Here is a 14,079-nt window from a genome sequence, read left to right as displayed (position 1 = left end):
GGGGGGGGGGGGGGGGGGGGGGGGGGGGGGGGGGGGGGGGGGCTTATAGAGCTAAGGGGCTGGGCAGGAGGAGCTTGTGAGAAACAAAGGGGTCACTTGGGATAAGCCTTTGGACAATACACAACAGCTACTCGGGTCTGGCCACGGTCATCGCAAGCTCCCTGAAGGCATTCTCTTTCTTCTGCAGAACAAACTTAAAAATCCTCAAGACTAAGTCACCCCTCAAAGTGAACCAGAAAACAGCAAATTGACAAGATTCATAACAAGGCCAAAAGGCAATCATGTTCTTATTGAATATCTACAGTATCCGTTGAGTACCGGCTTCAAGTTCATCGCAGGCTGTTACTTTGTTTTGTTTTGGTTGGGCGCTTTTAGAAACCAAGTTTTCCCTTCTCTTCATTCCAAAAAGAGAGCCACAGAGTGAGAAGATAAGCTGACTTGAGTACTCCTCCCTGGTCAGTTCCACCATTGCGAACTGTAATACTGCTGTGCTTTACATTGGCTGTTTATTCTTTAATCAAATAATTATTCATGATTCACTTGGATAAGTTTGTGAGGTAACAGCAGACATTATTGAAAATTCTTTTCCACTTTTTGCTTTTATGAATATATGCTTGCCTTTCTAAGGATAATTTCAGTAGTTATTTTTGTACTATTTTTCTACCGCTCCTGGGTTATGGTTTCCTAGGTAGGAGGCTGGGTCTTTTGTTTCTAGGGCCTTGAATTGACAAATATACAAAATTACAATCTGTTTATCAGCCAATACTTTGTTCAGGCCAATAATATAAGGGCGAGTTAACAAAATCACTCTTCAAATGCAATGTATTTTTAATTAGTTATTAGCCAGCAGGCCTGCAATTGTTTTTCTTTATACAGATCATAGCAAACATGGTTGCTATGTTCTGTTCCTTGTTATCTAAACTCTGTTTCTCAAACAGATCCTCATGTTCTGGAATAAGCATAATTTAATCCGAGTTTAATGACCGGTTTGGATTTAAGAAATGCAGGGAGCAGTTTCATTCTAATCAAATTCTTCCTGACACAACAGTTCACCCTGATTTACTAGTTTTGATTGCATTGCTGAGTTCATCTGCAATATTTGACTGATTCGTGTCCTGGTGACTAGGGAAGGTTGCTTAAAGAAGTTGGCATTGCTCAAAAGTACTCATGAGAAAAAATAACTCTCCCATATTCATGCTTAGAAAAGACCACGGTATGCTCAGTCCTGAGGAGGAGGAAAGTCCACTTAGGTGGGATGGGACCACCCGGACATCCTCCAGAAGGTCTTATTTTCTGCCAGTTTGGTAGTTTGACTTAAACACTGCATGGGCCTGGGGTGCATTGTTTTTGAAACAGCAAAAGTTCCTCTGAGCAAAAGAGGGAAAAGAGGGAAAAGAGAGAATGGAAAAATATTTGCTAAGCTATAAAGAGCATGACCAAAATGATCTTTTTTACTGTCCATCAACATTTCTACATATAGTTATATAATTTTCTCTATGTTTCACTATGTTCTATGTATGTGCAAAAAAGTGGAGTGGATTCTTTTTTTTTTAAGTATGCTTTTTTTGGTAAGGAAGATTGGCCCTGAGCTAACATCTATGCCAAGCTTCCTCTTTTTTTTTCTCCCCAAAGCCCCAGTACGTAGTTGTATACCCTAGTTGTAAGTCCTAGTTCTTCTATGTGGGATGCTGCCTCAGCATGGCTTGATGAGGAGTGTGTAGGTCCATGCCCGGGGTCCAAACCAGCGAACCCCAGGCTGCCTAAGTGGAGCACATGAACTTAACCACTATGCCACTGCGCTGACCCCCTAAAAATGGATTCTTGATGCTTTCATAGGATGTGTTTTGTGAAAATGGTTATGGTTAATATTGATGGTACACTTAAATCTCACCAATTTGATATGTATGATGTTTATTTCAGATTGGGTTAAAGCTGAAAGTTTGGCATTGTACTAACTTGGGAGAAATGGTTTATTGATTATACAGAGTGCTAGTAATACATGTATTTTACCTATTTAAGAGAACAGATTGTAATAGAAATCCTGCTCCTTTAGTTAATCTTTCTTGCTTACATCTTAAATTTGCTCCCAATCATATAACTTCTCCCCTTAACTTAAAAAAGTTGTGGTAAAATACACATAACATAAAATTTAATATCTTAACCATTTTTAAGCATATAGTTCAGTAGTGTTAAATATATTCGCCGTGTTGTGCAACCAATCTCCAGAACTCTGTTCATCTTGCAAGTCTGAAACTCTATTTTCATTTAACAACTCCTCATTCACACCCAATCCTAGCCCCTGGCAAATGACATTCTACTTTCTATATCTATGAATTTGACTACTCTTGGTACCTCATACAAGTGGAATCATACAGCATTTATCTTTCTGTGACTGGCTTATTTCATTTAGCATAATGTTCTCAAGATTCATCCATGTTGTAGCATGGGTCAGAATTTCCTTCCTTTTTAAGGCTGAATAATATTCCATTGTATGCATATGTCACATTTTGTTTATCCATTCATCCATCAATGGACACTTGGGTTACTTCCACTTTTTGGCTATTATGAATAATACTGCTGTGAACATAGGTGTACAAATATCTATTCTAGTTCTTGCTTTCAATTCTTTTGGGCATATACCCAGAAGTGGAATTGCTAGATGGTATGGTAATTCTATTTTTAATATTTTTGAGGAAACTCCATACTGTTTTCTATAGTAGCTGCACCATTTTACATTCCCAGCAACAGTGTGCAATAGTTCCAGTTTCTCTATATCCTCGCCAACACTTATTTTCTGTTTTGGTTTGTTTTTATGTTAGCCATCCTAATGGGTGTGAAGAGGTATCTCGTTGTGGTTTTGATTTACATTTCCCTAATGATTAGTGATGTTGAGCATTTTTTTCTTGTATTTGTTGGCCATTTGTATAGTTCTTGGAGAGATGTCTATTCAAGTCTTTTACCCATTTTTAAACTGAGTTGTTTGGTTTTATTTTTGATATTGAGTTGTAGGAGTCCTTTCTATATTCTGGAGATTGACTCCTTACCAGATATATGACTGGCAAATATTTTCTTCCATTCTGTAGGTTTTCTTTGTAATCTGTTGATTGTGTCCTTTGATGCACAGAAGTTTTTAATTTTGATGTAGTTCAGTATATCTTTTTAATTTTTATTGCTTCTCCCTTTAACTTTAGAATATCTTTACTTATCTTCTAGCTTTCCTTCCCTATGTTCCTACGAAATGTCTTGTGAATATTATCTATACCTTTTATGTACACTTTCTTACCTCTCACTCCCTAAATCCATGGTTCCCAAACTGTGTGCCAAGGTGCCCCAACCCACAGTGAGCTCGGGAGGGCCTGGGGGATACTGCAGATTTTTGAGGGAAACGTGGTGACACTCAACGTCTTCCTGACATCCCACAGAATATTAGCTCAAGATACTTACGGTTTCAACATTAGATAACTCTACAGTTCTTTCGACAATGCTATTTCTTTGAAAAGCTGGATTTTTAATGGTTACTATGATTAAAAAAAAAAAGCAACTGTAGAGTGAAAATCAATGTGGAACAGGAAATGACAGTGGCTGGTGTACAATCTAATTTCAAAGTAAAGAAGTTGTGTAGTGTGTAGCAGGTGCATGCATCCCATTCGTAAGTAATTGTGATTATTTAAAAATAAAATCAATTGTTATTTTTTTTTCAATTTATATGTATTGTTTTTTCAAACAGCTACTAAGTTTCTGTACTTAAATACTGATTAACTTGTTGGAAACCTGTTGCTTGGCAAACTAGCCCTGTAAATGAAGGGCAAGGAGAGACTGAAGAAGGAGGAAGAACATTCCAGATTGGCAGGGAGCAGGTTTAATAAGCAAAGGAGCTTAGCTACAAGGCTTGTCTTGGTGGCCACGAGACAAGCAGATCTCCTCCTATGCCCGCCAGCACCTTAAAAGTTTATATAGAAGCCTTGACTGTGTTCAGTCGACTATACTGACCAGATGATTTTAACAACACTTTACTCATTCAAGGCTGTGTCCTTGGAACAGCTCCCACAGGGGGAACGGTAGGCAGAGTGTACATTCCAAGGACAGGGGAGGTACTGAGGAGCCTCTGATTGCCTGGGTCCAGCTCACGGTAAACCAGCGGTCACATCTTCTCAATCACCTCCTCCAACAGTACTGATGACTTAATAACCGAATTGTTAAGTATTTCTTTTGACCTAGGAACACTATGAGAAAATCACTGAGAAACGAAAAGCCCTAAAAACTGAGAAAGTTTGGGAACCTCTGCCTTACAACCTTTGCATATGGCTTTCTCCACACCACTGTATTGAAACTATTTTCTTAAATGTCACCGATGTCTTTCTTCTTAATAGTAAATCAATTATATTTATTCTCAGATGTTTTATTAGTTTCCTGTAGCTGCTGTAACAAATTTAGCACAAACTGGGTATCTTAAAACTACAGAAATTTCTTCTCTCACAATTCTGAGGGCCAGAAGTCCAAAATCAAGGTGCGAGCACAGCTGCCATCCCTCTGGATGATCTTGAGAAGAATCTCTCCTTGCCTCTTCCAGCTTGCAGTGGCTGTTGGCATTCTTTGACTTGTGGCTACATGACTCCAGTGTCTACCTCTGTGGTCACATTGCCTCTTCCTCTTCTGACTGTCTGAACTCTTTCTCTGCCTTTCTCTCGTAAGGACACTTGTCATTTGGATTTAGGACCCACTAGGATAATCCAGGATGATCTCTTCATTTCAATATCCTTACCTTAATTGCATTTGCAAAGACGCTTTTTCCAAATGAGCTAACATTCACAGGTTCCAGAGATTAAGATGTGGGCGTATCTCTTGGGGGGGTTACAGTCCAACCCACTACAGATGTCTGAGGCTTTTGATACTCTTGATCAGTGCTTCTGCTTAACATACTCCTTTTTCTCATTCTTTGATGCTGCACAAACTGATATTCCTCTTAACTTGGCTGGGTCATTGTGCCTGGAGTATCATTGTCAAACATTATTCGGGATATTACTGTGAGGGATGAGTTTAACACTTAAATTGGTGGACTTTGAGTGAAGCAGATTATCCTCCTTAGTGTGGATGGGCCTCATCCAGTTAATTGAAGGCCTTGGTAGAATAAAGACGGGCCTACCCAGAGCAGGAAGGAGTTCTGCCAGCAGACTGCCTTTAGACTTGCACTTCAACTCTTCCCTGAGTCTCCAGCCTGCCAGCTCACCCCATCAGATTTTGGACTCACCAAGTCTCCATAATTGGGTGAGCCAATTCCTTAAAATAATCAGTCTCCGCCCCCATCCCTTTCTCTGTCTCTCTCTATATATTTCCTTTCTCTCCCTATATGTACATCTGTTGGTTGTGTTTCTCTAGAGAATCCTGACTAATATCCTTTAACTTCTTCTCTGTCTTCTTTACCTTACTTTGTCAACATATGTAATAAAAAGAATTCATTATGTCTTCAACAAAGAAGCCCTACCCTAGACTTCAGTGTTTCTCTGTATGATAGCATCACTTAAAAGCAGGCCCTTCTAATCTGCCTCCAGACCTGGGAGGACTTGCTTATATTAACCACATTGCTGGTAGCAGATGTAAAAGTAAGACAGATCATAATTAAAATGCTCAAATTTGAAAGTGTGAGGTGCAACTCTTCCATATTCAGTTTATATTCAGTAAATCACTCTTGCCAATTAGCAAAGTTTAAGGAAGGATTCAACAGAAAAGGCAATTAGTGTTATATAAAATAAATTATTCTGTTTACCCAGTCCCTTACTTATGCCTCTTTCAAATCCTCACCTCCAATTATTTTCTAAATCTTACAGATTCAACTGGCTTTGTTTGGAGAGCAAAACCCATCTTTGGGTCCCTTCTTTGTGTCTCATTGCCCTACTCTTCGTACCTCACGTTATTTTCTATTTTTGCCCCACATTAACAAATCCACGCTCAACTGTCAAGTTCATTTCCTGAAATGCTCTTCTGACTGGTCATCCCCTGCATGCTGACTCTCAGTGCCTCCCCACTGCCCACAGAATATGTTCCAAGCTCCTCGATTTGGCACCCAAGACCCCCTGCAATGTCTTTCCTGGTTGTGCCCTATACTCCAGTCAAACTGACACAGTCATCCCTAACAGCTACATTGCATTGTCTTTTATCATGTTGTTTTCCTGATCTGGAAGACAGCTCTTCACTCCCTTAGCTATACCCCAGCCCTTTCTCTGCTGTCTCTGCTTTTCAATATTTAACCCATCCTTTGGAGCCATATCACCTTCCATGAAATCTTTCTTCAATCTCAGTTATGTACGAAGACTTGTTTCTTCAAGTGCCTGTAGCGTTTTATATGTCTCTTCTAGCACCCCTCTTACTCTTTCCTGTGGTCACAGACGTATGTGAACTTATCCCAGTCTTCCTAATAGACTGTATAGTCCTTGATATCAGGGACTTTATTACTGCTCCTTTTTGTATCTCACATGTATTTAGTACCCACTCATTCATCTGTTCTTTCATTCACTACATTAAGTGCTCTCAAATTGGGGGTGTAATCATGATCACAATGCTCTGTAAACAGTTCTGGAATTTTAAAAGTCTTGATAATTTTTGTTTTGCATATGGAAAGTAGATGTTGCTAAGTCACTTATCCTCAGTGGATCTACAAAATAAGGGGGCCGAATAGTTTTCTAAGAATGCTTTTTTAAGTTATCAAATTTTGTGATTCTTTGGTAACTAAAATGACTAGATATTCACTCAGTAAAACAACTGTTTAGAAGCCGTTCCAATTAGTTTGTGCAATTAAACTGAATTTCTTTTGAAAAATCTGCATTGTAAGATTTTTCTTGAAAATGTCCTTTCGGGGCTGGCCTGATGGTGTAGCAGTTAAGTTGGCACACTCTGCTTCAGCAGCCTGGGGTTTGCTGGTTCACATCCCAGGCGTAGACCTACACACCATTTATCAAGCCATGCTGTGGCAGGTGTCCCACATATAAAATAGAGGAAGATGGGCACAGATTTTAGCTCAGGACCAATCTTCCTCAGCAAAAAGAGGAGGATTGGCAGCAGATGTTAGCTCAAGGCTAATCTTCCTCAAAAAAAAAAAAGCTTTATTTTTATGGTAATTATGTTTGTAGCAGTGACTGCTCAGATGGTTAAAAAAATTGCATCCTCTAACTCTTACCTCTTTCTTTAAAAATTAACTGATTTAGGGCCAGCACTGGTAGCCTAGTGGTTAAGTTCAGCATGCTCCACTTCGGCAGCCAGGGTTCAGTTCCTAGGCGTGGACCTACACTGCTCTGTTAGCAGCCATGCAGTGCTGGTGGCTCACATACTTAAAAATAGAGGAAGATTGTCACAGATGTTAGCTCAGGGTGAATATTCCTCAGCCAAAAAAAAAAAAAAAGAAAAAAAACTGATTTAACATTGGCACCTTACTGTTGGCCCTATCAACTTATGTGTTCTTATTTCCTATTATTTATGTGTGAATCCTCTGCCATGAATATTTTCCCAGTTTTCCTCATCTATTGTGTCTCCAGTTATTAGGCATTTATCAGAGCTGTCATAATAATAGTACCTTAGATTTGTATAATGGTTTCCAGTTTTCAAAGAATATATATGGACTTATTTGAGCACCAACATAATCCAATCTGACAGGCTGAGTGAAATATTATCAGGGTATATGTTCTAACTTTCAGAGATTTGGCAGTTGAGGCATAGAGAGAGGAAGTCAGCAAGTTTCAAGGCTAGAGGTGTTTGTAAGAGCAGAAACCATTTTAAGACAATGTATGCAAATAATAGAATTCATTATAAGGGTACAGGAGAATCTCATGGATCCCAAGGGCCTGTCTTCATCTCTGCTTTTCTGTCTTTCTCTCTCCAAGTGGGATCTCTCTGCTTGTGCAGTCAAAATAGCAGAATATGGCTACTGTACACTTCCCAAATTGACAGTCACGGTTCTAGCTACATGCAGAGATTAAATAATTGTTCCTAAGTCTAAGTTCCAAATCTCTAGGACAGCATATGATTGACCCTGCTTGTCTCAGGTTCAAATCATCCTTGGACAATCTGGCTGGCTTACCTAGTACACATGGCCCCATGAATGAGAGGCGATGACTAGAGGAGCAGGGAGATGGATCCTGGTTTGGAAAACAGCCTTAGAATTCCTACTTTTTACAATTTGGTGGAGTTGGTGCTTAGAATCCAAGTTGGAAGTGACAAAGTCAAATGCGTACAGAGGGCAGTTAAATAGCATAACTGACTGAAGCTGATAGATGGAGACTGTGGGATCCAGACAGAGCACCAGAGCACAGGCTCCATCTAAAGGGGACTGCCACTACTCAACTCCAACTGACTGACCCTCCATGGGAATTCATGCCCGGGTAACCAATCTGCAAATTTTTAAGTGAAGCCAGAAATTGCTATTTTATATAAAATCCCTATTTAGATTGTTTAAAAAACCAGTGAGTGAGAAAACAAAACAAAAGCAAACAAACAAAAAAGAAACACGACTGTAGGTCAGATTTAACCTATAAACTGGTAGTTCAGGGCTTCTGGCCTAGATCTTCGGTCTAGTCAGTTGTCATGTAACGACATTTAAAAGCTCACATCCTCCATAAAGTTTTTATACAATGGAAGAAAATATATGAGTAGCGTATGTGGCTGGACACATGCTTGTGTACAATGCATTGTATACATAAAACTACAAAGAATCGTTCATCCTTCTTGTTTCTAGAAACTTTTGATGAGAGTGAATCATTTCATCTTTACTTTGTGAGATAATTATGCTATAAAGAGCTGCACTATTTGCTTTAGGCTGTCCTGCAGAAGAAACCCTTCTATAGGAGAAAAAGCCACGTAGAAGCTATGTGACCATGAATGAAATTGTTTAACCTCTCTGAGCCTCAATTTTCTCTTATGCCAATACTAGTGTTTCACAGTTGTCATGGAAATCAAGTGAGATATGATTTTATAAAGCTCTTGACATGTATTAGGTGCTCAATGTATGTCAGGCTTCATATCTGCTAGTTAGAATTGAATCCAACACAATATAGTATGTTTGAAACATACAGTATTTTTCAAAATAACGGGTCATTAAAAACAGCAAATAAAGTTAGACTGAATTTCCAAACATCAAAAGTGATCATTGAAAGTTGTTTTTGCATAGGGGTTCATAAAACCACAATATCGTTGTTAATTCTATGTCTTTTCTAACTTTTCCTTAGTGTTATAAAGCATCAAATGAGATAAATAACTCTTAGTCATAAAAAATGAGGATCAAGCATTAAGCAGCTTTTTATAGGCATGCAATTATAATGTTACCCCAACAATCTCTAATAAACACCTGGCAAGATTGCTAAAACTTTTAACACAACAGAATATATCACAGAAGATTCTTTCATTCCATTCAGGCTCTGTGGTGCGTGAATGAGTCACCGAGGGAACAGAACAAAGAGCGTGGGTTAAAGATCAGTTCAAGCAAATAATATCTATTATTCTCCTCTGAGTGAAATCTGGGCTGAAGTAATCTTATAATAAGTGATATACACTTTCTAATCAAAGAAACAGGGAACACTTTGGTTCAAAAGAGTTATTGATAATGATAAGGATGCATATCGGAATCAAAGTGCGGGAAAGCACAAAGCAACCAGCTTTTTAATGTATTATTTACAGTGGGATTTTCACTCTGGTTTGGAGAAGTGTCTTAGCAACAGCTTCTTGAACCTCATACTCATTATCTCTAATGTCTTCCTGTGGGTAAGACAGTTTAAATGGCTAATGGGAATATTTGCATACCACTTTGAAAATATAGTGCTCTCACCCTCCTTCCCCATTTCTCTGTCTTTCCTAGTGAAGCTAATTAACACTTAAAAGGTCCTCCAACATTTAAGGAGCATGCACAGAAAAGTCTCGCTAATACTGAGTTCACAATGGAGGACAACCTTCTATGTCCTGTAAGTATTTTTGTAGTCAGAACAGAGGCAACACCAGCATTTCCATATTAGAGGAATTTAGGGCTGGAATCTTCAGTCAGTTAGGAAGCAGTGCATGGGGGACTGTGAAGCTGAGCTTACTTAGCAAGGAGTTTTGTGCTTGTGTGTGTGTGTGAAATAAATTTGAGAAAAGCATTCATATCAAATAACTGTGGGGGGTGGGTGGGTCTGGAGCTGAGTGAGATTATGGGAGCGTTAAAACCCCTCAGCCCTATCCTAAACTACCCTTTGGAGATGCCTGAAAATTGTAGTCTCATGATTGGGATCTCAAATAGATTAACCTTTTACAAAGTACTGATCCATAATGAAGACTTTATACTAAAGCTCCGAAGTTTCTATTCTGTTTTTTAGGGGTAGGCTAGATTAGCGTGGTGACCTTTATTTAGGGATGTGCCAATAAGGGAGTTAACTCTTACATTTTATATGTTAATGATGGGAACAGTAGTACAATAAATCCCAGAAAGGGGATTGTTCAAAAGTCATTAAAATAATTTTATTGGGTCATATGTATTTTTAATGCTTTAATAATAGCTTTGGTGAGACTGACAGGTACTACACAATATTTTTTATTCCTTAAGAAGAAAACCCAGATTTCATTTGGTGTGGCAAGATGCCCAGATAAAAGTTTGCATTTCTACCTCCCTTGCAGCTAGATGTGGCCGTGTGATTAAGTTCTGGCCAATGAGATGGGAAAGTTGTTGGGTGAGTCTTCTTGAAAGGCTCCTTAAAACAAGGCTAGATAGCTTCTGAGGACCCTTTTTTATTTCCCACTTCCTCCTGTTTCCTATTAGAATGACAACGAGATGTGATGGCTGGAGTTCCAGCTGCTGTCTTGGACCTGAGGCAAACTTGATCATAAACGCCGCAAATTACGATAGCGAAAAAGAAAGACAGAAAGGACCTGGGTCTGCCTCCCATATCAGACCTGGCATGCCTACCTCCACACTTCCTTTATAGTCAAGAAAAATGACTTCCATCCTATTTAAACCACTATTATGTCCAGTCTCTGTTACTGGCAGCCAAATATATTTCATAAATGAGACATTTTGCTTCACCAAAACAATTATGTGTAAGTATGCCTCATTCTACAGTTCTTTAGTTCACAGAGAGAGAACTTGGATAGCAGGTTTATAAAATGAGAGATGTTCTTTGTCCAAATCCATTTGGTTCCTGAATTTTGGATAGCAATTAGTGAGAATTTGGACAGCAAGGACACATATAGTTTTCAAGGTTAATTCCAGTTAGTTGATATTCTACATTCCGTGTGTGACAAGATAGACAGTGGCAAAGTTTTCCTATAACTTTGCCAAATAGGAGAAGCAAATCAGCCTAGACCTGAAAATATTTCTTTGTACCAAAGCAGCTACATATGCATTCATTATCAGATCTAGAAATATTGTAGATCTTTCAAAATATATGAATAGTTCTCTATTCTTTAAAAAACATTTTTAAACTTTAATGAGATTCACTTCTATAGTAATTGAAACATTTTAAGAGACGTATATTTTTCAAATTTCAATATTTTCTTAAATATTGACCCAACCCAATGTTACGTAGAAGTTCAAAAAGTCTTCACCATCTTAAAAAATCTGTTTGGGAGTCCACTTGCTGACCAGCTTTGCCAAGTAGTACGGTGAGCAGACATCAATATTCCTTCTCTGAATTTATGATGTGATCTTACAGTCTTGATTCGTACCTCATTCTTTGTTACTACAGCCTTAGACTGGACAATGTTTTATCTGTTCTCTCTTAAATGAGTTCTCAGAGACAGCTCCTAAAAGAGAAAACTCTTGGGAACAGTTTCTCTCTCGTGTTTCATGTCAGTCGTGTTTGACCTCTTGTCAATGGAAAATCAAGGTTGTTGGAGAATTGAGTGGAATGAGACCAAGGAATCCTCATGATCATGGCGACTTGTCCCAGCTTTTCTTTCTCTTTACTACAGTGCAGCACGTTTTAATACAAGTAACATGCAGCTTGGATTTACTACAGTGAGAGGAAAGTGAAGGGTATACCAGTGAGAGAAACAGCAAATTCTTACTTTTGTGCTTTTCAATTATTACATTGGCCAAGGTTTCACAAGGTAACCAGATTTTTGCATGTACTTCTCATTTCTACCTCCCAGTCCATCACCAGCCCTTGCACTTGGCAATTCTGATGACTCTTATTAAACCAGTTGACTTTGATCCTGGGACTAGGCGGGGCTCTCTTACTAAGACTGAGTCTGCCACGCTGGTTCCCAGGTCCAGTTCCATGTGGTCTCGCTATAGAAGTGTTCTGCTTAGTCCCCTGCCTCACTGACTCAGTGGGTCCCCCCCAGTTGCCTTCATAGTGACCCTCTTACCAGCCTTCCTGATGATGCCAGGTGCCGTGTTTCATTCAGGTTTTTGAACTGATTTCCCTTCTCACCTCTCACATCCTGAACTCTTTCTGTTTTTTCTTTCTCTGGAATAAATCACAGCTTATTCCTTCACACCTAGCCCTTTGCCATGGCCAGTCCACGTGGGTCTCATCAGTCCATTTCTCTTTCAGAGTTCATTACACTCCCTCTCAAAGAAGCCCATTTCAGGTCCCTTACCATTGGCTATTGTTTCTTCCTGAACCATTCTTTCACAGAACAATAGCACGGGTCCAGCTAAATCACAGTTCACTTTCCCTGGTTCTAGATGTAATAACCTCCAATTCACTTTAACTTTGATTCTGTTTGTTTTTAAAGATTGTTCTTCCTCCCTGCCTCCCTATGTCCCTTTCTTCCTTCCTCCCACAACCATGGTCAGTGCCCTGGTATTTTCCGTGTGACTATTCTAGCTCACTAACAGTGAAGTGGAACACAGGGGCGAGATCCCCGGTGGATTCTCAGATGTATTCTTATTTTCTTACTGTTGCAGCACATCTTAGATGTTTATAGTAGAGCTGGAATAAGTGTTCAAAAGGATACAGATCTTTCCGTTCTACAGCTCAGGTCTGGAATAGAAATACATTTGAGATCATGAGTAATGTTCATAAGAAAAATACAGCTCAAAGTGAGGTAAATTGCACTTTTAAGAATTTAAAGTCTGAATGTGTGTACGGGAGGCTATATTTTCCAATGAGAAAAGCTCTGGGTTCTAACTCCCTGGCTGTTTGGCTGTGTGACGTTGAACGTGAGATGGTAAAAGGGAGAAAGGAGGAATGATGGCAGCAGAGTCATCTTCAAGCATCAATATTAGCCTGGAATTGTTTTTGGTATTTCTTTATCTTTGCTGGGTTGTTTCTTTCTATTGTTCTCACTGCCATCCTTCTAACATTATACTACTTTTGTGATTTTTTTTCCCTGGCTTCTCCGGATGGTGTTGCACCCGGGCCTGTGGTGCTGGGCCCTTGGCTCTGGACTTCACCTTTCCTTCCTCCTACCACAGCTAACTTGTCCAGGGTCTCACTGCTTCAGAATACTTGCCAGGTAACTGGAAGCCAATCTGGTAAACTAATTCACAGCAAGGTGCTCATTCACGGACTCATCAAACATTTAGCGAGCACCCCAGCTCCTGTGCCAGGTGTGAATGACTGACCAAGGCTGCTTGGCTGCGTGGTCTATTATCCATGGACCATGTGGCAACCTTGGGCTTTAGAGTCAGACAGTCCTGGGTTTGAATCTCAACCTGTCACTTGCTAGATATCATCCTAGAAAAATTTACTTAGCCCTTCTGGAAGTCTCAGTTTCTTCGTCTGTAAAATGAGGGCGATGATAACTCCTTGCAGGAGTTTTTGGGTTTTAAGGACAATTATATACAGTGCTTAACTCATGGTGGATGTTAAATAAATAGTAACTATTATGGTATTGTTGGTTACTTTTTAGTATATCATTTATACGGACCTTTAATGCTTTAACTTTGGATGTAAATTGCCAGTGCCATAACAATTAATAAGCATTTTAAGTCTTGTGATGGGTTGTGAGAGACATTCAGGGAGTCAGGGAAGTCTTTCCCTGCCTCTCACCCACACCAGTTGTCTCAGTTCTGACGATAGAATACCCAAGTATCAGCTGTCTGAGGAACCGAAGCAGAGCAGAAGACACAGGAGAGGTGTTATAAGGATACACAGAGGTACGTTTTCAAATGAGGCA

This window comes from Equus quagga, chromosome 1 (genome assembly GCF_021613505.1).
Source record: "Equus quagga isolate Etosha38 chromosome 1, UCLA_HA_Equagga_1.0, whole genome shotgun sequence".
In the NCBI taxonomy this organism is placed as follows: domain Eukaryota; kingdom Metazoa; phylum Chordata; class Mammalia; order Perissodactyla; family Equidae; genus Equus; species Equus quagga.
The sequence above is the reverse complement of the archived record's forward strand: the minus strand, read 5'-3'. Positions refer to the sequence as shown.